Consider the following 25,485-nt stretch of genomic DNA (forward strand, 5'->3'; position numbering starts at 1 on the left):
TGACCGAATTTATTCTAAGGTTGATATATATATATATTTTGTGTTCAAATTTAAAGTAAGATTCTTAATTTGATTGTCGCCTTTGTATACCATATCTCTTTTTGGTATTATCAGTATTTAGTAAGTTTTATTTCTTGCAATATATAGACCAGTAACCTATGAAAAACGACTTTGATTAAGAAAGAAAGTACTTAATTATGTATGTACACTAAGAATTAGTTCAATACCTTCATCCATAGGCCAAAATATAAAGAACGCTAACTGAAAAACCATACAAGAGGCTAAACACATATTTTTTTAACATATACCATATTCAAAAAGTAAAGGGAATTTGATATTTTGTATTGCTTGCAATTATTGAAGTATCGTAAGGCTTATTATAGTTTTCGTTGTTAAAAAAACCATTTAATAAAACTTAAGGTACATCAGAAATTGTCGTATATGTCATTAACTAAATATTAAAATGCGTTTCTTTAGTTCCACTTCAACGAGTAAATCCATTTGATAAATTATTAAAAAATCTCTTGAAGTATTAATGTTTTCTTTTAGTTAATTAAAATGTTACCTAAAATATTTAATGAAAAAAGATGAATATTATATTCCAAATTTATCACAGTACGAAATATTGTATCTGAAATTTGATTTAATTTTGTTTTCTAATCGTTTTCGATTTGGAATATTTGTCTACTGGCATAAAGCAAAGCCCGTAAATAATCTTTGTAAGCATCCTAAACTAATATTAATGATCTTTTATTATAGATTCGATTGTGCCCAAAACCTACATAACTGAATCAACGAATTCGTTGTTTGATTTAATTTGAGCGCGTTGCTTTAGATACATAAAAAATAAAAAAAAAATAAAACTGCAGTCTCTGGTTGAGACAGACAGCAGAAGAATAATGTTCATAATCTCAAATTTATGCGTTCGAATCGAAAATGCATCATCGAATTGCGTAAAAGATGCTGGCGTGGATGCGATAGTATATGGATTACAGCTGGTGCGCGACTCTTTAGAAATGCATTTTGCCAGAAAAACAATATTTTATAATTTATAACAAAACCAAAGCTGGAACTAAATTTAAAATGTCGCTTCGTTCTCTGCTGCATGGTTTCACTTTTTCCATGTCAAACTCAAAAATTCAAATGCACGCCTGACGCACTCCGGCGGTTGATGCTCGGGTATCAGTATCAGTGTCAGCGGCAGCGGCAGCTCCACAAATGCGAACGCCCAAGTGATTTGGACTTTCGCTTTTCCACTTAAGATGTCTTAGGTTTGTGCTTATTGTAAATAGATTTTAGTGTTGTGCGATTAGGTTGGGAGTTGCATTGACTCAGTTTAGTTTTGTTACGGTTTCGTCGCGATGATTTTGTATTGCTTAGTGAAAGTTTTCCTCTGCCTGCTGCCTTCTGGCTGTCAAGCATGTGCATTTAGACAATTAATTTTGTATTTTATTTGTTGTTGTTGTTGTTGGTGGTGGTAGTGATGGTGATGGGGTTTTGTTGTTGTAACATCTCATACTCCATATATTATCTCTGGAAAATTAGTTTTTATTTATGCTTACGGCTCATTTCTGGCTGCAGTTAATTGCCGACTGTCAGTGAAAATGTGTTGGTTATAGAGAAACATGTGTCAAAATATTAATAATTTTAATGTGGTGGGCTTTGGCTTGATGTGCTACAATTAAATAAAATCATTGGAAAAATATGTGCATACCAAATTCTTCTCATATGTTTTCGTGTCCGACAAATGTACTAAAAAAATATATTTTTCTTTCAGATATTCAATGGACGAAACAAAAGTATGTGGTAAGTGCGGAAATTTCACACTTTGGCTTTAATTTAAATTGAACATAATTTTAACATTTTTTGTTTGTAAAGTCTAAGTCTTTTCTAACCGAACTCGAATGCTTTTAATTGTTTTGCATTTTGGTGTGAAAATTAATCTGAAATAAAACCAAATTTAATATTTCAAGTACAAACAAAACGCTAACGTGTGGAGAATTTGTGGCTGGCGGGTCTGGAAATTTTATTACATTTTGAGCGGTTGAACGAGAATATCGGAAGCGTTGAACAGACACAATTGTTTGGCATGAAGGAACACAAATGAATTTGTTAACATGTCAACATTGTCATGAAACAAGAAATGAAGAAACACTTTGTGTTTTTGCTTCACACGGAGTCATAAGCACCTCTTCATCATGTGGAAAAACAATAATAATATTTAAAAACCTGTCATAAAAATTTTAATACTTTTGCTACAAGTGTGCAATATTTCCGAAAACGGAAAAAAGAAGATAAAAATTATTTACACTGGTAATGCCACAGCTCAACAAACAATGCAGCACCATTGTGCACGGGGACCAGACAATACCGGGCCGAACCAAACCAAACTGAGCTGAATCAAGTCAAACCAAACTACGACGCGCTGCGCCGCACTAAACCGCAGTGCCAACCTGCCAGCACAGAAAAGTATTTAACACGAAACCAGCGACAGCGACAGCGGCACTGAAACGTGAGATTCTTCAACTGTTGCAGCAGATGACAAACCTCAAATTTTAATGCGGACACGTTTCAGGGGTTTTTAGCGATTTTTTGTTCTCTTCTGTCAACTTTTTATTACATTATAATAAAAAAATAAATAATGAAAAACTGTGTCTGGAAAATGAACTAAATTCAAACCCGGCGCAATCACATTTCACCATTTTTTCTAACTCGCAAATGTATCTTGACTTTTCACCAAAAAAATTTATGTCAGATCTTAATGCTCGTGGTAACCGTAGTGCAACCTTAAAAGTTTTTGCGATGCACTAAAAACAAACAAAAACTAAATAATACAGAAAAGTTAGCATAGAATCCCACTAAATAGGCCAAGCAAATTCCAAATTATGGACTTTGCTTTCGAGTGCTGACATTGTTTTAAAGTTGATTATGCTGTGCAGTATTTAAAAAACAACTCCACTTTTCCACTTTTGGATTTTTCGACAGTTTGTTTTGCTTAATTTTCGACCTCAAGAAACAAATTGGTAGAAAACTGAAAATATTAACCCATTAGAAAGACCACACAAGCGCAAAATTATTATTTAAAAATTTTTTATCTAAAGAAGCTAACAAATTTTCAACAAAATACGAAATTCAGGAAAGTTTCTTTGTTGTGCTTTTAACAAGTTTTAATTTTTACCACAGAACTGAACCGAGCAAACGCAGGAGGAGGAGGAGGAGAGTATCTTTTAATTAATGAACTCACCTGTGCTTTTATTGCAAAGTTAAGTTTAACATTTTTTGTAGTTAATCTGCCCGAACATAATTACATGTTAAATTCCATCTTTTATGCATTTTAGGTTTTGGATAAAACGCGCCTGTAATCTGTACAGTGTACACACTTTTCTCTGAAGATAGTTTGACCTCTGCCTCAACTTTCGTAGAAATTATCACATTATTATCTCTTCCGCGAAGTTACGTATTCTACAGGTTCGAAAAAAAAAACCTGAAAAGAGCCGTGAATAAGAAACGCAATATTTGACTTAACACCTTACAATTTGTAGGGCTAAAGTGCTTCATTAGCTTAATTTTGGTTTTTTATTTGTTAAGATAAATCGTTTGAAATTCTCATATTTTCTATTCTTCCAACAGAGACTTAAATGGTTTTAACACTTCTTATTTGGCTAAAATATTAAAGAACGTTTTAAGACTTGACAGTCACTGTTTAAATGATCGACAAGGTATACCAGAAGGGAGTACACAGAGTGAACTGAAACAGGGCCAATGAATTTAGGAATGAAATAGGGCATTCGGTATTTTATTAGTTAAATTTTTTACTTGTGGTTTTCAGAAAAAAAGGTTGAAGATGTGTATTTCATTTAATAAATACTAAATTATTTAAGTTTCCAGTACAAAATATGTGACAGTTGTAGTTCCCAAGTTCTTATTTATATATTAGTAAATCTATGTCTGAGTTATTCTTTTGACAATTGTACGATGTTTTTACTTCTTTTTTTAGTATTCAACAACTGAGATACTATATTCAACAATGAGACGATATATTTCAAATAAACAATGCTTCTTTCTCATAAGACACAACATCTTCAATTTGTACTATAATAATTTATGGGGCATTAGATCTATACCAGATACAAATAGCAATTTCTATTTTTACGGCAAATGATGAGGTAATTTTCCTACATCTAGTCTGGAATCTTAACGTGCTTAACAATTTTATATTACAAATATTCAAACATAGGTCGGTAATTCGGTAATCAAAAAAATGATTGACAAATGACAAATGTCTCGATAAACTAGAAATATTCAGACATAGCTCGGTAATTCCGTAATCGGTAAAAGGATAAAATGACAAATGTCTCCATAAACTAGAAATATTTAGACATAGCTCGATAACTCAGTAAAGTGACAAATGTCTCGGTAAACTTCTCGGTGAAATAAAATTGTACTGTCAAAGCAGCTGAGTTTTGTTTTTTAATTTTGTGGTAAATACAAAATTATTTGCGAAAACTCACAGAATTACCAACACCGCGTTATCAAATCTCAAAATTGTTAAAGGCTCCTCGGGGAGGTATGCAGATCTGAATTCAATTATTGCTTAGTCTGATGAAGTGATAAACAATAATCTAGTCAAGGTGTAAAGAGGGGTTTTGAGAATACCTCAAGTTAAAAAAGAATATAAGTGCACTAGCTCAAAACAGCTTCAACATAAGAAACAGAAAATGGAAAAACTATAATGTTAATTATAGTAGAATTTATTGTATTATTCAAATATTTACTATTTAAGTGTATTTCTCTATTTATTATTATATTTTGTTAAATGTTTCAAATTCAATTTAAAATTTTTGCAACACTTTCCAATAATAAGAATCGTCTAATATTTTATCTAAGCCAAAAAAATTGTCGGATGTGATCCCTCGGTAATTCGTTAACTTGTCAACGTTGTAATTTCACAAAAAAAAGTGTATATAAAACTCTTCCATTTTAGTGGTTACCGGGCACCGAGTTACGAATACCACTATTGATTTGTAAATCAATTTCAAAGAGTTACAGAGAAAGAGCAGAGAAATTTTAATTAAGATGGTTTCAATTGATATACAATATTGTTAGGCCCAATGAAAATCCTTAATAGAAGTGCTTTTTACTTTTCAATAAATAAAGAATTCACTAGCAAAGCTATAATATTTACTCGAAGGTTTTGATCCAATCCAAATGGTCCAAACTGCTTGCATTATGAAATATGAAATTTGTGTGTGGCTTTCTGTGGAAACCGAAAATATTTGTTAAATTGCAAATCTTGTAAAGGAAAATTAAATTTTTGGAATAATATGTAATTTTGTGATGCTGCCTTTTACACAAGGGAAAGCCGGGCAAGGAAAGGGAACAGTCTGAGAAGCTTAAACCTAATGTAATTTAAAATCATCAAGTTTCTTTGTCTAATAATAGGAATGGCTGGTTGAAAACAAGAGGCAAGCACTGAGATACAAAATAAATAAACTGAAATAAAAGAAAGGAAACGAACATGAAAAATGAAATAAATACCTGGCGGCAAAGGTAATCAAAAGACAAGAGAAGAATTGTAACAAAAACCCGTTGAGTACACACAAATTCAACAAGTTCACGCCTCAAATATTCTATTCAAGTAATTCAGTTTGGTTGTACTTTTTGTTGTTCGGTTGTTCGGTTGTTTGGTTGTTAGGTTGTTGGGTTGCGTTGGATTGTTGGTCGGGTTTATAATGTTTTTATCAACATATCTGAATCAAGTTACAATTTAAGCCAAACAACAAAAACCAAAACAAAACAAGTATTCAAGTTCCAATTTACCGCAGCATTTTGTGTTTTTTACTTTGAAGCAGATACTTTTGTGCAATTGCGTATCTTGTGGTTAGCATTGCACACTGGGGAGGATGGCAGAAAGAAGATGTATCATAAAGCCAAGCACTTCATCAACAGCAAGTGTGGCTAGCATCCGCAATTTTAATGTGAAACAATGTTAGGCGTACTGATGGGTAAGAGGCCTTCAAAATGGTTGCTGCCACATCAAAACTCGAGTGTGCCTTTAAGTGTTTTCAGAAAAATGTCAGACGTACGAGTATGAGTGCGTTACGTTATAGCCTAAAGCAAGGCTATTGAATATATTAACATCAACTGACACTCGGCTGTGCAACGGACGCGGCAAGTGGACAGAAGCTGCAGTTATGCATATTGATGGCTAACTGTCTGCAGCAGGCAGCGATTGACATTGCGAATACTTGTAAAAATTAATTTTAATTAGAAAAAATTATGTAAACTAAAATCAACAACAAAATCAAGTTCTAATTGAACTCTCTATGTAATAATTAATTACTCGACATCACACCACGACATTCTGCCTCTCCAATTCATTTGCAATTTGATGAACAAGAAAAAATTGCTGCTATTAATGCACAATCGGAAAACTACATCAGGACTCGAAAAACTGGAAGATTAAAAATAGGAAAACACACAGCAGCAATGCGTGTAAAGGTGACATTCCCCTCAAACTTTATAAAAACTGCTGTAAACGATTTATTACACTATTTGTTGTTGTATTTCGTAATTATTGTACATAAAAATTATTTAATCAATCTTTCGACTGTAATTACAAGTATTAAGTATTGAGCTGAATGAGTTAAACTGTAGCAGCGGTCCCAGCGGTCCCAGCGGGAACGCAGAACACAGACAAAAAGTTTAACTACTGCGGTTGCGTGTTATTGTTCTGAAATTGTTGTTCTTCTGACTGCCGTCAGCAATGATTGAGGTAAGCTCTGAGCTCTGAACTGCGGATTGTGCACTGTGTAAATAAATGCATTTTAAGAGAAAGAAAATGAATGTTAAAAGTGCAATGACGTTGATCTGCAAGTTCAATTCGTACGATCGCTGCATCACATGACTGAGTTGCACGATCCCGACATCATTTAAAACCGCAATCGCAAGCATAATTCAGATGCATCAGTTTCTGTCAGCCACTCGCACATGTGTTAAGTGTGTTAGGTTCTTCCTGCTCGGTTTCTTCATTTCCTTTCTTTCATTCAGTCGTTCAGTCATTCAGTCCCAGCAGTTGCCAGTCAATCAAGCCATAAAATGATCAAGTTTATGTTGAACTTTGACGAACAGAAGTGCTTTTAATCTAGTGCAGGGTCTGCACATTCTCATGAGCACACATAAATGCCACGCACGGAACCATCTACGGCATCTGAAGTGTGGCTAATATTTAATTAAATTAATGTTCCATTCTCTGAATCATGAAAACTGAAACGGATATGTTTTCTTAAAATATCTCTTACTTTTTTTAATTTTTTTCATGCAACTAATTTGAAGCATAAAAACAAATGTGAGTTTCCAAATTATGAGTACTTAAAAGTTTTTAAAGCGTTTTTTTAATTTATGATCAGAGTTTGTAAAAGAAAGGGAAGCGGATTTATTTTAAACTGCAAGGAACTCAACCAAAACAAGTACTGTAATAGGCCTTTCATCTTTCCTTAAGAAAGTTGGATATTTAGTTTGTACTCACTACGGAACGGAGTCTGTTGATACACTAACATAAACTTTCTGAATAATAGCGCCTTATGGTTTACGTAACAAATTAATTATACTTGTTTCACATTTTATTGGTCATGGCCTATGTTGTTTAGTAAAAAAAACAAAACTTCAATTTGAAAAATCTATCAATTTAAATAGAGTGAGATTGTTCTCACCACTTCGAAGTTACAAATTGCTTGGATAACAACTTAACTCCAGTGGAACCTTATAAGAATTCTTAGTCTCCTTAGAGCATTTAATTAATATTACAAAAAAAAAATAGTTTTGTGTGATACTTATAGCTATGAACTTGAATATCTGCCAAATGACAGGATTTGATTATGACCATTCATTCCACAACAAACGTTTTACAAGAACAGAGGAAATGTTTTGAATTTACCTCCAAGAAGTTACAGCTTCTGCAGTAATTAATGCAAATCTTACTTGATTTCAATGCATGTTCATCTATATAACAGTATGTGTTTATAACTCTTATATAGAGTTAGATGTTTACTCTTCACGTCAATAGTAATCTGATTGATTTTTCTGAGTTGCTCCCTAAATAATTTAATAATTAATTTGCCTTCAGATGTAAGTTTTTCTAACGGATATAGGTCCTCAAGGGAACATTAATTTTTTTGTGAATCGAATCGATTTTATGAATATTTCTATACCTATTTCTGTTAACACATATTGGTTTTAAATAGTTTGATCGTGTTATCGATCAATTATTTTTAAAGAAATGCAAACTTTTCTATAAAATGAAATTTGGAATTATTGTGGATAACGGATAGCCGATATGGCAAAACTGAATGCTAATCCATTGCATTTAAAGATACATCTAATGAAAAACTTACAATTTACATATGTAAATATGAGTTTAATTTTTTTTTCATCCATGTATTGCAAAAATATATTAGAATATTTTAAGTCATTACTTACCTTAGCTTTCAGTTCAGCAAATAAGTTTATATAAACGTTTTTATAGTAATCTTGACCTTACTACAGTTTATGTATTTCTGTGTGGACTTCATAATCAATTTGATTATCCTTTTGTCACATTTTTCAATAACAACAAACTTGCAGTATACACTTTAAAAACCAATCCACCGCGAATATTCTAACTAATGTTTTCTTCTATTAAACTATTAGCAGAATTAATTAATCTCCTACTTTAAACTCTTTTATAGGACATCAATGATTGTCAAAACAAAAATAGCTTATCTGTTGAATTGTCAAGTCACTCGAACACGTTTTCTACATTGTCTAGAAACCATAAGGTTGCATCTCTCTATTCTCTTGCAACTTTGGATCGCCTGCCTATCTTGCACGCATTTCGTCATTCGGTGTTAACAAAGCGTGAAGGCAAGAGCCGCGAGTGAGTGTCAAAACCAAACCCAAGTAAACCAAACAAGAATAGCAAACAATCGTATCCGTTCATTGTTTTCACGTCGAGTTTGTTTCAGAAATATTTCTTGTTTACTTTGCTGTATTTGTTGTTGTATATTGTTTGTTTGTTTATTCATGCGATTACTTTTCACTATTGAATGCGGTTTTCCCACTTCTTTATTAATCGGAGATATATTAACAATAACATTGAAAAGTTTATTCAAAATATACAATAAACTTTTTGAAAATTTTAACCCGGTGAACACGAAAACCATTGATATCTTCGGCGGATTGAGATTCATTTTGATTGCATTGTATGAGTACAATAAAACGTACCCAGCTCATAATAGTATATACCTTTTCAAAAACATTTGGAATTCTTTTTGAAACAAGTTTGAAACTGTATGATCAGATAAAATTTTTTTTTAATAAACCCTTATTTTTATATTCATATTTTTAGTAAATTTATAGTATGAACAGTTTTTCATTACTAATTAGTGGCAAGAGTTACTCTGCCACTGGCTGAAAAACTTAAACCACTGTTAGATGGGTACAATGAGATTTTTTCATTTGTTTCTTATATTAGTGTCATTTAATTAGATTACTTATGTCTTCGATTAATAACTTTTACCTTTATACTCACACAGAATGTGAAGCAGGAATGACACATCTTAATGAAAAATAAAGACTTAGAGGGGATATCCGAAAATTGGTGGAGAAATCGGAATCTATTCGTTAAGACTAGTACTACAAAAACTATCATCTTTATAATTTTTATCATTTTATCACAAGAGACTGCTTTTTTGCGGATAACCTCTATAAACCGGAGTTCTATATTCTAACAGTTGGTCAGGATGCTACTCGTATTAAAACCATCTTATTTACTGCAGTTCTGACATTAAATGTATTTATTAAGTAACTGTTCTAAGGTAATCGTAATTTTGGTTTCCTAATCACGTGGATTAGCAGTACACGAAGACTTTGATTAGTTGGTAGGCATTTGTGTGTCCTCATTAGAAGATAGATAAATGAAGTACTGATTCTTTTAGCTATAGATAAGGTTATTTAATAAGCAGTTGCTATGATTAGTCAATAGGAATTAATTGAATCTTACAACAGTGGCGTAGTCAATTTTGACATGATCCACACATTCTAAACCTGCAATTTCAGACCTGATAGAGAATTTGGTCTTTGTTATTTATTATTTTTTTATTAAAGAGTTCTTGGTTATCAGATCAACTATTAGGTCTGTTCCATGAGCTACTCGTAGTAACTTGGAGTAACTCTGTGTTTACACAGGTGCGTTCCACCAGCGTTTTTTCGAGTAAATGAGAGCATCTGAGAAAGTAACATCCCTGTCGAACTTTGAAAATGCTACACAGACTTTACTTGTACATCAGCTGTTTTGGTTAGAATTTAAATTTTTGTATTGTTTGTTTGCGCGGCACTAGTGTTCTCATCAGACTTTTCACCAAGCTGTTCCATGAAAATAAAATCTGTGTAAAGAGAGTAATTTAGCAATTTATTTGTGTTAAATTTTCAGTTTGTACTTTACGAGTAGCTCGTGGAATAGACCTATTGAGTCAAAATAAAAATTATATTATTTTCATTATTAAATTTTAAGTTTAGAATTTGAACGAAATAAGGACATTTGGTTTCATAAAATGACATCATATTTTGTAAGAAATTCAATACAGAACTTTTGGAATTAAAAACTATTTTAAAATAGATTTTTTTGGTTCAAGTCTATTTTTTCCATACGAACGAAGAAGAATTCAATAATTTTTGATGTCCTTAAATTTGCTTTGCTTTAAGTAAAAAATTTCAAGAAAAAATTAAAATTTGTTTTGAATAACTTTCAAGCGAAAAAAAAAATTGTCAAAACTGCCAATAACTGCCATATAAACATTTTAATATGTGTATGTGACTGTGTTAGTGCGAATGTACGTTTTGTTGAGCACTGCCCTCACACAAACACATAATAAAAAATACACTACAAAGTTAACCAAATAGTTTATGTTGACTTGAAATTATGAAATTTAAGGTTGATGGGTTACTTTATTTTGGGTTTTAAGTCAAATTGAAACGACAAGACAACAACAACAACAACAACAATGACAAAAAAACAAGAACAACAAAGACAATAAACAGTAAACAGTAAATAACAAAAACAACAAAAAGTAAACAACAAAACCAGTAAACCCGAAAAGGCTGAAAAGTTGTCCTTTGGACTTAGTTCATATTTTTGTTGACTTTGCTAATGTTGTTGTGTTTGTTTTCGTGTTCTTTCTGCCAACAACGACATTTGATTTCTGTCTGCTTTTGCTTTTTGCTTCTTGCGTTTTGTTTATTCCGCATATTTTCACAATGGCAGAAGGAAAAGTCAACGATTTTGCCTCTATTCTCGAAGTCATAAAGATTATTTATTTGTGTTTGTTTACGGCGCTAGCGTGTGTTTGTGTGCGAGTGCACGCACACGAATGTAATAATTGCGTGCGTACATGTTTACTTACCAATTCAGAAAGGTTTTTGTGTACTTTACAAATATGCCAGCTTTGGCAGAAATTATTGAATTTGCTTACGTTTCGATCAGAAATCCGTTTTGGCTGTGCCAGCGAGTCTAAGGAATGTGCGCTATCGCGTAAGTCTAGAATTCCATCAAATCGAAAGTTTATTCAAGGCAAGAAATGGATGGAATGTTTTTCTTAAGTAATACCATTTATCAGAATTTAATACTATAGAATGGTTGTGCATATTTCCTTATCTACTCTTTACAAAAATTCAGATACAATCAATGTACGTTGCGATTTCGATAACCAGAGCCGTGTTAAATAAATATACTGACAAAAGAGGCGGCTCTCTTAGCGCTCTATGATTTCTGGATGGACCATAAAAGAGACAAAATTAAGAAAAGAAAATTATTAAAAAAAATTCCTTTTCAAAAAAGATCGGTTACCTGGCATTAAGGATGTGCATTTATTTCCAACTTAACGTTTAAAGTAATGTAAATTCACAGATGATTTTTTGACAAACACTTTTAAAGAACTGCTAGCAACATGAATTTGTCGCTAAGAAGGACTTAACTTCTTTCTGTATTACGCACTTCATCCCTACTTTAACCTCGGATGTCGATTTTCGCAATGTCCAAAAAGAGCAATTTTTTATTGGCCGAAAGATATAAAAATTCGGTTCAATTCGTGAAACCCTATATATAAAGGACATCAATTTGCTTTCTTAAATATAAAGAATTATACTGGCTTCTAAATCGCTACTCTAAATTCAGTCTCGATAACAAATGGTTAATTTAAAAATAAATATTAAAGCCAATTTGGACCTATGCTATAGATCTGTGGTGTTCAGCGTGTAACACAAAGATAGAAAAAATCCAGAGAGTACAAAACAAAATTCTCCGACAAGGAACGTGCGCTCCGTGGTACGTCAAAAACAAAAACCTACACAAAGACCTACATTTACTAACTTTTGAAGAAGTTATTCACCAATATACACCTAAATTCCGAGAAAGACTCATGTAGCATTTAAATCCTCGTGTTTGACACTTAAATCACCTTAAAAGAAAAAAGGAAATCATTGATAAAAATAAATACCCTAGCTCAATAGCATACATGTTAGTTTTTTAGGATTCGCAAAATTTCTATTTGGAAAGATTAAATAAATAAAACAAAGAAAACAAATTTTGTTTTCTGCCTTAAGTGAATGATACCTATATCCCTGACACACCACTATTATCCCTGGTTAAGATAAAGTATTCCTTATTTTTTGCTTTCCTTTTTTCCTTTTTGGAATAACGAATTTATTAAGATTTTATGATTGGGACTTCAAGAGGTGTTATTTGTTAGTATCCATATATTATATATGTGCTATAAAAAGAATTCTTAACTTCTATTGAAGCATATACCGTAAATATTTCGTTAGCACTATATGTTTCAAGTAAGTATAGTAGATTGCTAGTCCGCTTACCCAACTGTAATAGAATCACTCACTATTACCTTTAAGCACGTATTTTGAAAACACGTGAGAACCTATTTTGGTTCTCAAATAGTTTATTTTACTTTCAAATTAACGTATATAATAGGACACAGGACAATAGCAATAAATAAACTGCTTGTCTTTTAACTTTTCGGCGATATAAGAGTATTATTATTTACCCTAACTAATTGAATTAACATACAAGAATTACTCGCAAACATATATTTAGTTCAACAATTAGAGGTATGAGAGAGACACATAGCTGTTAGGGATATAAGACTTTCATTTTAAAAAGTTTAATTTTAATTAAATTCACTAATATTTTGAACACCTTTTATTAAACTCATTGTACGGACATGACGAAATGCAAAATCTCTAATTTTAATTTCCAACTGAACGAATTTTTTATTATTTAATTTGAGTTAATTTTGCTATTTGATTTATTTTTCCACACGATTTGGAATTATGAAATTTTAAGACGACCGTTGACAAATGTGTATAAAGTAGTAGATAGTGGAGCTAAGAGCTACGAAATGCATTATCCATAAGTGTAGCATCATTAGTTATAACACAAAAGAAAGTAATACAATCCCACACACATTGGTTGAGCATCGCATATTCAATAAATTTTGTATAATTTGGTTTTGTAAATTGGCTCTAAAGCTGCCAGTACGAGATAGTTTTGCAATTTAGTCATTCATCGGAATGAATGTCTCCATTCAAATAGACTCACACCAGCAATGAATCACTCTTATCGGGAAACCTTATACGTTGGTTGGCTGTTAGCTGTTGGCTGAAATACGAGAGAAGAAAGTGTGACCACATAACTTGCTTGAACAAAATTGATCAATTTGGTCGGAAATTGCTGCATTAATAAAGTTAAATTTGTGTCATTTTATACTAGAGGAGACTTTAGCTGATAGAAAAATGTGTTGTATGGAAATGGCCGTTTTGTGGTGCTGTAATGCAGTTCGCCACCCAACGTTGTGGGTTACATTGATTGTATAATTCTCTCGAAGGCTCAAAGTTGTTTTAAAAATTTCAAAGCCATTCTACTGACAAAAATCAATACACTGCAAAAAATAACACAAATAAAAGGAAATATTTAAGTGCGTTTCGAACAAAGGAGAAAATTCGCTTGAAACTGTTATGAAAGCAATATTTCAATACAGCAGAAATGACATTGACATAGAGTGTGCGCTTCTCTATGGCTTTTTAGTTAAGAAAAATTACAGAATATAACAACAGAAGTCCCCAGCTATCTCTTCACCTTTTCAGCGCACAAAGCACAGACCCAACAAGTAGTGCACTTCACATTGAGATTTTATTGAGCAAAAAGCAATTTCAATAAATAAATAAATTGGGTCAAAATGTGTTCCCATTTCAATAGCTACATATAATCACGGATCGGTATGTCTGTGCATTAGCTGTGTACGCTAATGTGTGTATGGAGATATGCTCGTACATACCTATGAAAAGAAATTCTACACATGGGTTTGTATAGACGAGCAGATCAAAATATGAGAACGAATTACACACGGCTGCATACGCAAAGTTTATGGAATCCGAGCGCTATTAATATTGTCGAAGCTAATATTGTTGAGTGGCAAATATGTCGCATAGAATCGCTGCGATATGCAACTGCAGGGCTCTCCAAACTTTCCGTTGATGCGGACTAGTTTCCTAAATCGATGCAGATTGCTCCCCTTATAAAACCTGTAACCTCTGACATTTTAACCGCGAAATTGAAAATTTTATAAAGCAAAATAATGGATTTTAGCAATTTTTTAGACACTTGCAATTGATGTGTAGTTGAAACGCGCTGTTTGATGGCAATTGCGGACAAATAAAAAGTATTGAGTCAGGAGTGATACAGAGAATGTTCACTCATAGAGTAAACAATATTTTATGGCACAAGTCTTGATTAATTGACGCAAGAATTTAATAGAAAAATCGCAGATTGTCTGTAAAAATTTGGAAATAGGCAAACAGAAAAATCTATTATTGGCTTTTAATTGCTTGCTTTGAATACAATCTATTATTATCTAAAATAATAAAAATTTATTTATGCAAATTTCTACGATTCAAAGTTTATTTGCATTTTTAAGTGTTTTTGATGTGCATTTGCTTTGGACTATGAAGCCGCACTTCTGGTTGAAAATTTATTGGAATCGATTCGTTTTGGGCGTGATTTGCATTTAAATGATTTTTCTTTGCTTTAAACAATTTTAGGTAGCATTTTTGCATAAATAATTACTCAGGAAATGCGATGAGATCGACAACAATTTATGGCAAAGGTTAATTAGGTGACAGATTTCCAGTGTAGTAAAATATTTAATTAATTGTCAAACATTTCAATAAGTTAATCAAAAACCTTTTAAAAATAACCTTAAAGAAATTAGTGACAGATTTTTATGTTTTCTTTTAAGTTCCGAAATACATTAAGACCGAAAAGTTTTCGGAAATTCTCATTTAAAATTCGCGCGCTGTATATTTTCCGATATTTAAGTTTATGTAGTTTGGCAGCACTGTCCTTAATTACTATGCCAAAAATGAGCGCGATCTGTCAGACAGTTCGTTTACGGCAGCTGTTGAAACCAGTTCACCTCAGTAGGGCGTTGCGAAAAAAACAATGGAAAAAAATATTGAACAAAGAGTTTGCATCAAATTTTGTGTTTCGAACGAAATTTCGTGTGCAGAATCGTTGCGAATGCTACAAAAGGCTTATGGGGAATCAGTTTTATCGAAAACTCAAGTTTATGAGTGGTACAAAGCCTTCCAGGACGGTCGTACGACCGTCGAAGACATTTCGCAACGCACTACTGAGGGGAACTGGTTTCAACAGCTGCCGTAAACGAACTGTCTGACAGATCGAGCTCATTTTTGGCATAGTAATTAAGGACAGTGCTGCCAAACTACATAAACTTAAAATATCGAAAAATATACAGCGCGCGAATTTTAAATGAGAATTTCCGAAAACTTTTCAGTCTTAATGTAAGACAAAAAAAGACTTTGAGTTCGCGACTAGCTTTGTTAGGTAGCGAATAAATTTCTGACATAGAGAAGTAGACACTCCAATATGACTAGATCGATTTGTCTTGTCTTAATAATCGAGACTAAAAATACAAGTAATATACATTCTCTAATATCTCATCATTATCTCTCTAATATCGCATTAGGAATTTATTGAGATAACAAATTTAATTTTTATTCACAAAAGTGCATAAAGCAAAAGCATTGTACGAGGAGTGTTCGAAAAGTTTTGCAAGTAGCTTCTTTATACTTTTCATTCTTGCTAATTTTTGTCATTATCTCTTCTTAAAGTAATACCCAAACATTTTAGTCTCTCGAAATTTGGCATTTGAAGAATGTATTCAATTTCTGTTGAATATGAACTTTTCATTTTAAGAACACGTTCACACTTTGAGTCAATCTTAAAACTTTGTAAATAAAAATATTCAATATTATTAGTTTTACTTGAAATGCTCCCTAGTCGGATGCAAGATGCCAAAAATTTCAGATTTACATCGTACTCTTCTTGCAAATAACAGTATCAGATGCGATCATGTTCTATATTTTATCAAAGGACTTTTTGCGCTATATTTGGAAGTGGTTTTAAATAATTTCATTAATAATCTATTTACTATATATGATTAATTAAATTTTTATGTAATTGATGATCGACATCATACGATGTAATTTCTTTCTTTGGATCGATTTATTAAGCACTTAGCTAATTTTTAACTGAATCACCTTAGCTGCAATATCTCTGACTAGACAGTTAATCCCGAAATTATAAATTTAATTGTTTTACTGAAGAATTGTATAGGTGCACTTAAAGTCATGTATTTACTTATCGTAGGCTCATAAGATGAGACTTCCAGTGAAAGACACCTGCTGAAAATGTTGAGATCAATATAAAAAAGACATAAGCTTATACCCTGTTCTGTTGATAATGAGATAAAAAGGTTTTGGTTCCTTGGTGCCCGAAAAATTGTGTGCAGTAAATTTTCTACAATGTTCTGATACAAATAAACTTAACATCTTGTTCTAAATTTTATGTTGGCATAAACTCGATAAGACTCGTGCACGGTCTTCGTTGTAGACGAGCTAGATATTTCTACCTAACCTAACTTCGTGTAGGTCAACATATTTTAAATTTGTATTATTATTATTTATATATATTTTTTTATTTTTTATTTTGTAAGGCAAGTGCATATAACAGTTGATAATTAATTTATCTTGCCCATACATACACAGATATTGAAAAAATATATAAATACCTTATGAAATCCGTTAAAATGATATGAGTACGTGTTATTTTGTAATCAGATAAAATCTTAAATATTTCATCTTTTTAAAAAAATAGAGTTAACCAAATGAATAGAAGTTCCAAATATTTAAAATAAAATTTCCGCATTATTTCGTTCAAATTCTACAAAATTATACAGATACCATCTGGGACACCAGAATTTATACCAAACCAAAATTTAATATTAAATTTGTAATGATTTTCATGTTTTGTAAAAAAACAGAAGCTCTTGAATATCTTCTCCTCGCCTTCTGTACACTGAACTTTAGTTGCTGTCTTATCGCTTCTTTAAATCGTTCTAAGGCAGAATAAACAAATTGAGACAATAAAGTTAATGATATCAAATTCATGGAATAGTCATATTAATAATTATAAACCCAATTATGTCCGAGGCAGGCTAGCGAAGTGCACGTATGTACATGAGAATATGATTCGTTCCCTCGCCTCACCTCAGACGAACACGATGTTATCGCTCAACGTAATTACACATTCCAAGCTCTTTTCTGACATTCGAGAAGTACATGTGCGTGTCCGAATTTGGGGTATTTGTGTAATTTTAATATCAAATACACATTTGCGATAAACTAGTATTTATGCTCACACCAGAGTCATCCTCTTTGTTGTCTTGCTGCTCGCTATTAGAATAGCAAGTGTATCCGGTCACAGTTATTTTATTCCTTCCACAAATTAATGCACTGGAAAGTGAAACCCATCATTCGAACACACAATTCGTTGGTATTAGACGAATTAGCGAAGTTCACGAAAAGATAGAGCATATTTCAAGCAATCCCGACGATTGCACTAATTTACGGAAATGCGGCGTGATCGGAATATTAAAAGGATAAGCGACCTAACGCACTAGTGATTAAAATGCGAATTCATCTGGGAGTGTGAAGAAAAGTGGTTTAATTATATAAACTTGTGCTCGACTGTTTTATTTGTGTAAGACGTGCTGTAGAGTCACAGAGACTTATTCTTAAATACTGCACATAAGTTACACATTTTGAATAGTTTTGTTATAGTTCAACAACGTATACTCAAAATCACTGATTTATGAGATATAAAGTAATTAGCATATTATTTTTTTTTTATATGACCCAGTTACTTTTAGTTTGAAAGTCAATTTCTTACAAACCCACATCATACAAACGCAACAATATAATCGCTAGGATATGCTCTCCATGCAGCTGATTAACCATTAGCAGCTGAAATTATAAAATATGTAATTTCAAGGAGTCAACTTCTCCTTGAACTCCTTGCAAGGTAAGGAAGAAGTCCAAAGACTAACACTGTTCAAAGGAAAGGGGTTTTTGTCTGCTTCGACTTCGATAATGACATTTCTTATGTAATTATATATAGGACGGAAGATGTCAAATAGAATATAAACTATTTGTTATCATTATTCTTTAAATGATCAGTAATTTGACAATCATTTGACGTATTCACAAGTTCCTGCTGTCTTTCTTTTAATTTGGGTAATACTGTCAATATTCTCTATGGTATTTACTTATAGTCATTTGCACATATAAGCATAACAATACGAATATTAATAATCCATGTATTTATGTGTTCTATAGTCAATTGTTGGTCAGCCTGATACTAAAAATAAATGATCCTGTGTTTAGAGCACTCGATTTTTAAAATTCTTATGTTTTTCGATTAAAATAGGAAATCATCATCAGTTCCTGACACTTCCATTCAATCAATTATATATGAACTATTAAACCTTCAAATATTCTCAAAAATTACTACTGATAATAATAATAATAATTCATACGGAAGAGGCAATAAAACTCTGTAAAGTAGGTTCTATACTACTTTTTATTGACGCAACAGGACTTAGAGACCTATTCTAAACTCAGAATGGGCCACAATACACCCGACTGTTGCAGTGCCACATACTGGAGTGCACTGATGAATACTTAGACATATTCACTTGAAGAAAAAAAATTTTATATATAATAAATTTATTTAAATTTAATTATTTATTTCTTCACTACAAAACCTTTCTCATAGAAAAATAGCTAACTTCGTCATTATGACATTAAATTACTCATACACAGTACGAATAATAATAAGAATTAGGTGTATTTCTTATATACCCGAATTTTCATTTTCATCTTTTCGTATTTTTAATGAAAATACACTTTAAATATAATTAAAATAAATTAGATTTTAAAATTTCAAAAATATTTTCTGTTACAAATTTCAAACGCAGATTCAGAGTGTTCTACACATCGCTACGTCGTTGGCGACATTACTAAATTTTAATCATAACAAATTCCCATCACAATTCTCAACAATCGTAAGTCCATTTCAATGCGTGATAATATGATCATCACCGGTATCATCATCAGCAATGCCGGAGCCTCATCATCACGTTCGGATAGTTAGTCCATTTGCGAACAACCACGTACAGCAATTTTCGCCATTATGCACATACGGTGTTCATATAGGAGTAGATGTTTGTGCGGCAGATATTCCGTTCGCACACTTCATATCCATAACTGGCACCAACCTACATTGGGCTTATCTACAAGTGCGGTGTGCTAACGGATGAAGAAGCACCAACGACATCAGTAGCATCGCCAGCATCGGCCGCATCGGCAGCATCATGTGGCTTTGCTATTGTTTTGTTAGATGCACAACTGATTGCGTTGTCAGGCCTGAAAAGTGTTGGCATTATTGTTGTTACGTTATGACTATTGTTGTCTCTGTTGTTGTTATTATTGTTGTCTTTGTTGTTTTTGTTGTGTTTGTGGTGTTTGTTGTGCTATTGTTGTTAGCCATATACTTGTAGGCATGCATAAATGCGTATTTAAATCGCACTCACCCATTCATATCCGAACACCATTCTCATCACTTGACGGACGGCATTTGTTGTTGTTGGTTTGCTGCAGGAACGTGTTGGTGACACATTTTTATATGTTGCTGCTGGATTTGTACTGGGGTTTGTTGCTGGAACTATATTAATTTTTATGCTGCGGAAGTATATGTTATTAAAATCCGTTGTATGCAAATTATTCTATGCAAATTTGCTAAAAAATTAATTTTTCCATTTGTACCTTTCATTGTTTTAAACGTTAGGTTTTTATTGTATTTAATGGATTTATGGATAATCCTGTTGTTAATAGTGTTTTCATAAATTTCAAGCTATTAAAATTATTCATGGATAGTACTATTCATGGATAGTACGAAAATTTCGGTGCATCCCCCTTCCTTATATGCATCCTTCTGTGGATATATAAAAAACTTATATTTCTGTAAATTGAATTATATGTACTTCATAATGCATATAACTGACCTCTACTAATTTCCTGAGCTTTCTGAAAAACGTGACCATGAAAGGTTTTGAACTACCTAAACTGTCTTGCAAGACAAGTTTGTTACCATTTTATCGCATAGCATATTAATATTAGAGGTTTCTATAATATATTAAGAGGTTTAAAGGTTTTAATATATTATGGCAGAAAACTTCCCTGAAGTACAACTAACGTGCAATGTATCTAAGTGATGTTCTGATGTATGAGAGAGCTGATATACTCGTATCCGGAAAACCGTCTTGTTTTGTGATTAAGGCTATACGAGTATGTTTCACATTAAAACCCATTTATGATTATTGATAGATATTCTGTGGTTTGGCGAATATGTTACGTTATGTATTAAAATTCCATATTAAGTACCAACTCAACAGTGAAAAGTAAAAAAAATGCTAACCGCTTTAATAACGCATGCACGTGAACGTTTTATCACATTAAGAATATAATGAAATATTAATGGCCGATTTTATCACTTTCCAATTGATACATAATTAAATATGCTATTTTATTTATAAATTCAATCCATAATATTTATTTCAATTTTGTTTGTGTGTTTTCAGATTTTTATCGCAATTCGCAATACAAATAATGCAATATGCTCAGCAGCAAAACCCACAACGCGCTTAACAACAAAAAACTGATGCCAATTAAATTAACAATCATTAAATATTTTTACTTTGAAAATTGCATTAAAAATTGTTAATTGGATATACCATAACGGATTTACACAAAGGTAAAAATATCATATCAATAAAATTGAACTTAATTTCCTTCCACTTGCATCATTTATTACGAGTACCAAAAGTAATTAAAATTAAATTTTTGATTTCGAATTGCAAAAATTCATTTACAATTATTCTTCACACAAAAATATCGAGACCAGATCTGATACATTTTAGTCAAAAATGCTACATAGGGTAATACATGGAATACAACACAAATACGAGGATTTTTCAAACAAAACCTTAGATTATCAATTTATATAGTTTTTAATTATATTTAAATCTAGATCTAAGTACAATTTGGTTAATGCATTTTATATACGTCAACTACTTATAACCTAATTGGGTATAATTGGGTGGTCTAATTGAATTGTAACCAATCACAAACTGTGTAACTTTAAAACTAGTGGCAACACTGTACCCATTTTTGACTGAATTGTAATTGATTTTATTGTTTACAAGTATGTGGAAGCGTTTCTATTTGAATTTTTAGAAAAAATTCATTAGTAGTAGAATTTAAATAAAGTTTAGAATTTAGTAGAATTTAAAATAGTCTAATATTTAAACGGAAACTTTAACATGAACTTGTCAGGCCACTCAAATATCTTAATGTGAATAATGTAAATATCTTAATGGTTTTGACCACAGCAGATTGTAAAGACACTAGCAGTGTTGCAAAACTAGTAATCGAAAAAACTTGAATCTGCAGAAACAGTCGTGCGGAATCTCATTCAATTACAAATTGAATGAAATCTACAGATAGTAAACAAAAGGGCGTTTAGCTAAACGTATTCAAAATTCCCAAGGAAAAAGTATTCAAAAAAATACATAAACTGGACTGCTCAATTTTGCAAAAATACTCGTCTCAAAAGAACGTCTTCTATGATGAGAGAAATTTTGCATTTAAGACAGAAAATGATTAAGTTAAAAGTTCCGAAAGGGCTCAAGAAGTCAGGACCCACTGCATTGCTTGAAAAGTGCGTACAGCCATGCGTTACCAAAAATTTCTATGTTTCAATTAAATTCTGCACTCTCAGTCAAAGTTCATTGCAACTAACAATTGTAGGGAAAAATCGGTTGTACCAAATAGTGCACTCCATGGTCACTAGTTGCAAGCGAAAGGCTGTAGACTAAATCGTCAACATGAAAGTACAGAATGTTTACTATGCTCACTGGTCATTTTTCAAATAAATTCAAAGAATTTCTTTTTTTTTAAGTTTAATACAATTTCATTTCAAAAGAAAATATATAGTTTTTGAAAAGTTAAATTTGAAAAGGACAATTTGAGATTAAATGTTGAAAAACGTTCAGTTACTCTTGCTGATATGAAAGATATGGATATAGTCAACCGGTTTTCTGATAAAATTTCATTGTTTTATCCTTAGAGACTAATTGAAGTTAAATTCAAATAGCAAATATACAGAATTCTGTTTATACTACTTTCTATACCATAAACAGTACTTTCTATATAGTGTAAACAGAATCCTGTATTCTACTACTTTCTATATATAAAACCCCTACATAGTTATTAACTGAAATAATAGCAAGACACACTACGAATAACTTTTGCTTGTGATTCTATGACTCCCAAATAATTTTTTGTTCGGATAAATTTTAAAAAACTTATATATATCTATATATATGTATAAGTAATCTTTTAAGAGGAATGAAACTATATCCAATATACGATTCACAAAATCTTTAAAAAAAAAATACATTGTCTTCATAATTATTAAAATTTTCCAAAAATATGTATATCTCCTTAATTGAGATCTTTAACTCTAAAACCGCATAATTCGATATTTAGGTCTCATTTATTAGGAGTGTTGAATAATACGGACACAGATGTTATGAAAAATGCGAAAATGCGAAAATGTTACGCTTCACATATACTTCTCATGTACTTTAAAAGGCCTTCTCATCACATTCAATTACAAACATCCGGACAATATTAATTTCTTTTTCTTCTTTCTATGTGTGTGAGGAGTAGAAAAATATAGAGAAAAAAAGTGAAACTGCAGTCTTGAAAGGTTTAGAAAATCCTGTACTTAAAAGTTTTTTAATTAATATTTTTTTAAGCAAAATTTTTAAGTGATTGCAAAACAAAGTCAAAGGCAAAACCCTGGATACTTGCGAATTCTGTCCTTGTGAAACTTCGGTAGTTAGGGACAGGTAAACAAAAATAAATGAGCAAGACAAACATGAAGAAGAAAATTAAGAATGAAACTAAAGTCAATGAAATTATAACATAGAAGAAAAATCAAACTGACAATTAATTACTACGTCATATCAACATCAATAATATCCAACGTATCATGATTTTGACTTAAGTAACTTGAATGGATCATTTACAATTTCATCCAAAATTATATGGACTTTGTTTAGCTCAGAAATATGAGTAATTCAACTTAAAGTCCCTCTAGGATAATTACAATACTTTTATCTAAGTATTATAGTATAAAAACTGTTCCATGAACTTTAAGTAAATAACTTAACTGGAGATAATTGCTTTTATTTCCAGAAGTATAAAAACGACCACAAAATGTCACAGAACCATTTGTCGTTATTTTTGTTGTGTTTTTCTTAAGCTTGAATAATGTTTTACTCATGCAATAACATTTTAATTTATGGTGGGTCAAGCGCAGCAAACACAACACTTGCCGCAAATTCAATACGAAACTGTTGCCATAATGCACCAACTGTGCTGGCTCATGCAGCAGACCTCAAAGTAAATATACAACATCTGTTGCACGCCGGGCTGTGAACGCTTCAGTGGCTACGCAATTGTTGCTCCTCCGCCGCGGCAGCCATGGCAGTTGCAGTTGCCTCCGATGCACTACCCAGGCCACGTTGAGAATGCAACGCCTAAAGGCAGTTAGCAAATGCGTGACAATTATGAAATTCCTACGCTAAATTTTGAGCTGCCAGTGCTGCAGTTGCTGCTGTTGTTGCCTGGGCTGCACAATTCAATGCACAATTAAATAAACAATGTTGCGCGTAAGCCTCAACTCCATGGTGCATTCCGTATACAATATCTCGAAATTAATTGAACAACAACAGCAACAACAGCAACAGCAACAAAGAGTTAACGAGCGCATTTGAAATTTTATTGTTATTAAAGACAAATGAATTGGAACGTTCTGGGAACATTCGGGGTTATACGGGGTTGCACGGGAGCAAACGTTCTCCGTCCAGCTTGGTTAATAATAATGCAATGCCACATAACTCCGCCTTTGGGTTGACTACAATGCTGGATTTATATGTGTGCCCTACGATTTAATTAATAAATTTTTCAATTAGTGCAACAGAAAATTATTCTGGAATTTAATTTAGTAAAATGTTGGATTCTACGATTGTTGCTGTTAGTCTTTATGGCTTTCAATTCAGTTCTAGCAATTAAGGAAGTAAATGACTGCACTTGCAGATTTGTTTGTGTGATGTATAAAAAATAGTTTGTCAGAAAAACAAAATGTTACAATTATTTTAAGAAATATAGCTCTATAATTATTTGTTTTATGTTTACCAAGAATCATCTTCAACTATTACATATTTCATTAAAAATCAACTAATATCTTTTGTTTGTCTTATATAGTGAGGTTTTTTAAAATTAACAGAGTAAAATATTTCAGCTTCTGAAAGTTTTCATCTGTGTTTACGGTCAAAATTCTTTTAAAAAACTTTTGTTAACCTCTTTCCATATAAATTATTAAATTATAACCTATTTATGTCAGTATATGAAACGATAAAAACTTGGATTGGTCATAAAAGTATTGTCAATAAAAATTGAATGCACTATTACACTCTTGAGACCATACAACATTCAAGCATTGAATTAAAAATGTAAATGAGCACCAAAATAATGCAAAGGACTTGTGATGAGACAAGCCATCAATACTGCATTTTGGGTTCCCTAGGTGCGATTTGCTGATTGACTACCTCAAAAAAAAGTAGGTGGTTTTTCAAACACAACGTATCGGGTAACACTCTGGTAGTTATTTTGTCTAAAATTGGTCACAGCCATTTTTTTTGAATTTACTGATTATTCTACTATTTACTAGATCTAACTCTCAATGATTATTGATTCTTAGCAGATGATGTGTTAATATTCATTATTAGAGGCTTTTTTGAAGAATTTGTCGTAGTTTATTATTTATAGGTGTTAAAGGAGTTTATATAATAGCAAGTCCCACTAACGTAAATCAGCAATTCTAGTAGTAGT

General features: G+C 31.9%; 1 pseudogene; it reads left to right on the forward strand.

Moving 5' to 3' along the window:
* Positions 1 to 25,485, forward strand: part of LOC119670442 — an 81,599-nt pseudogene that overhangs the window by 35,972 nt on the left and 20,142 nt on the right.

Source organism: Teleopsis dalmanni, chromosome 1, assembly GCF_002237135.1.
Source record: "Teleopsis dalmanni isolate 2A chromosome 1, ASM223713v2, whole genome shotgun sequence".
Lineage (NCBI taxonomy): Eukaryota > Metazoa > Arthropoda > Insecta > Diptera > Diopsidae > Teleopsis > Teleopsis dalmanni.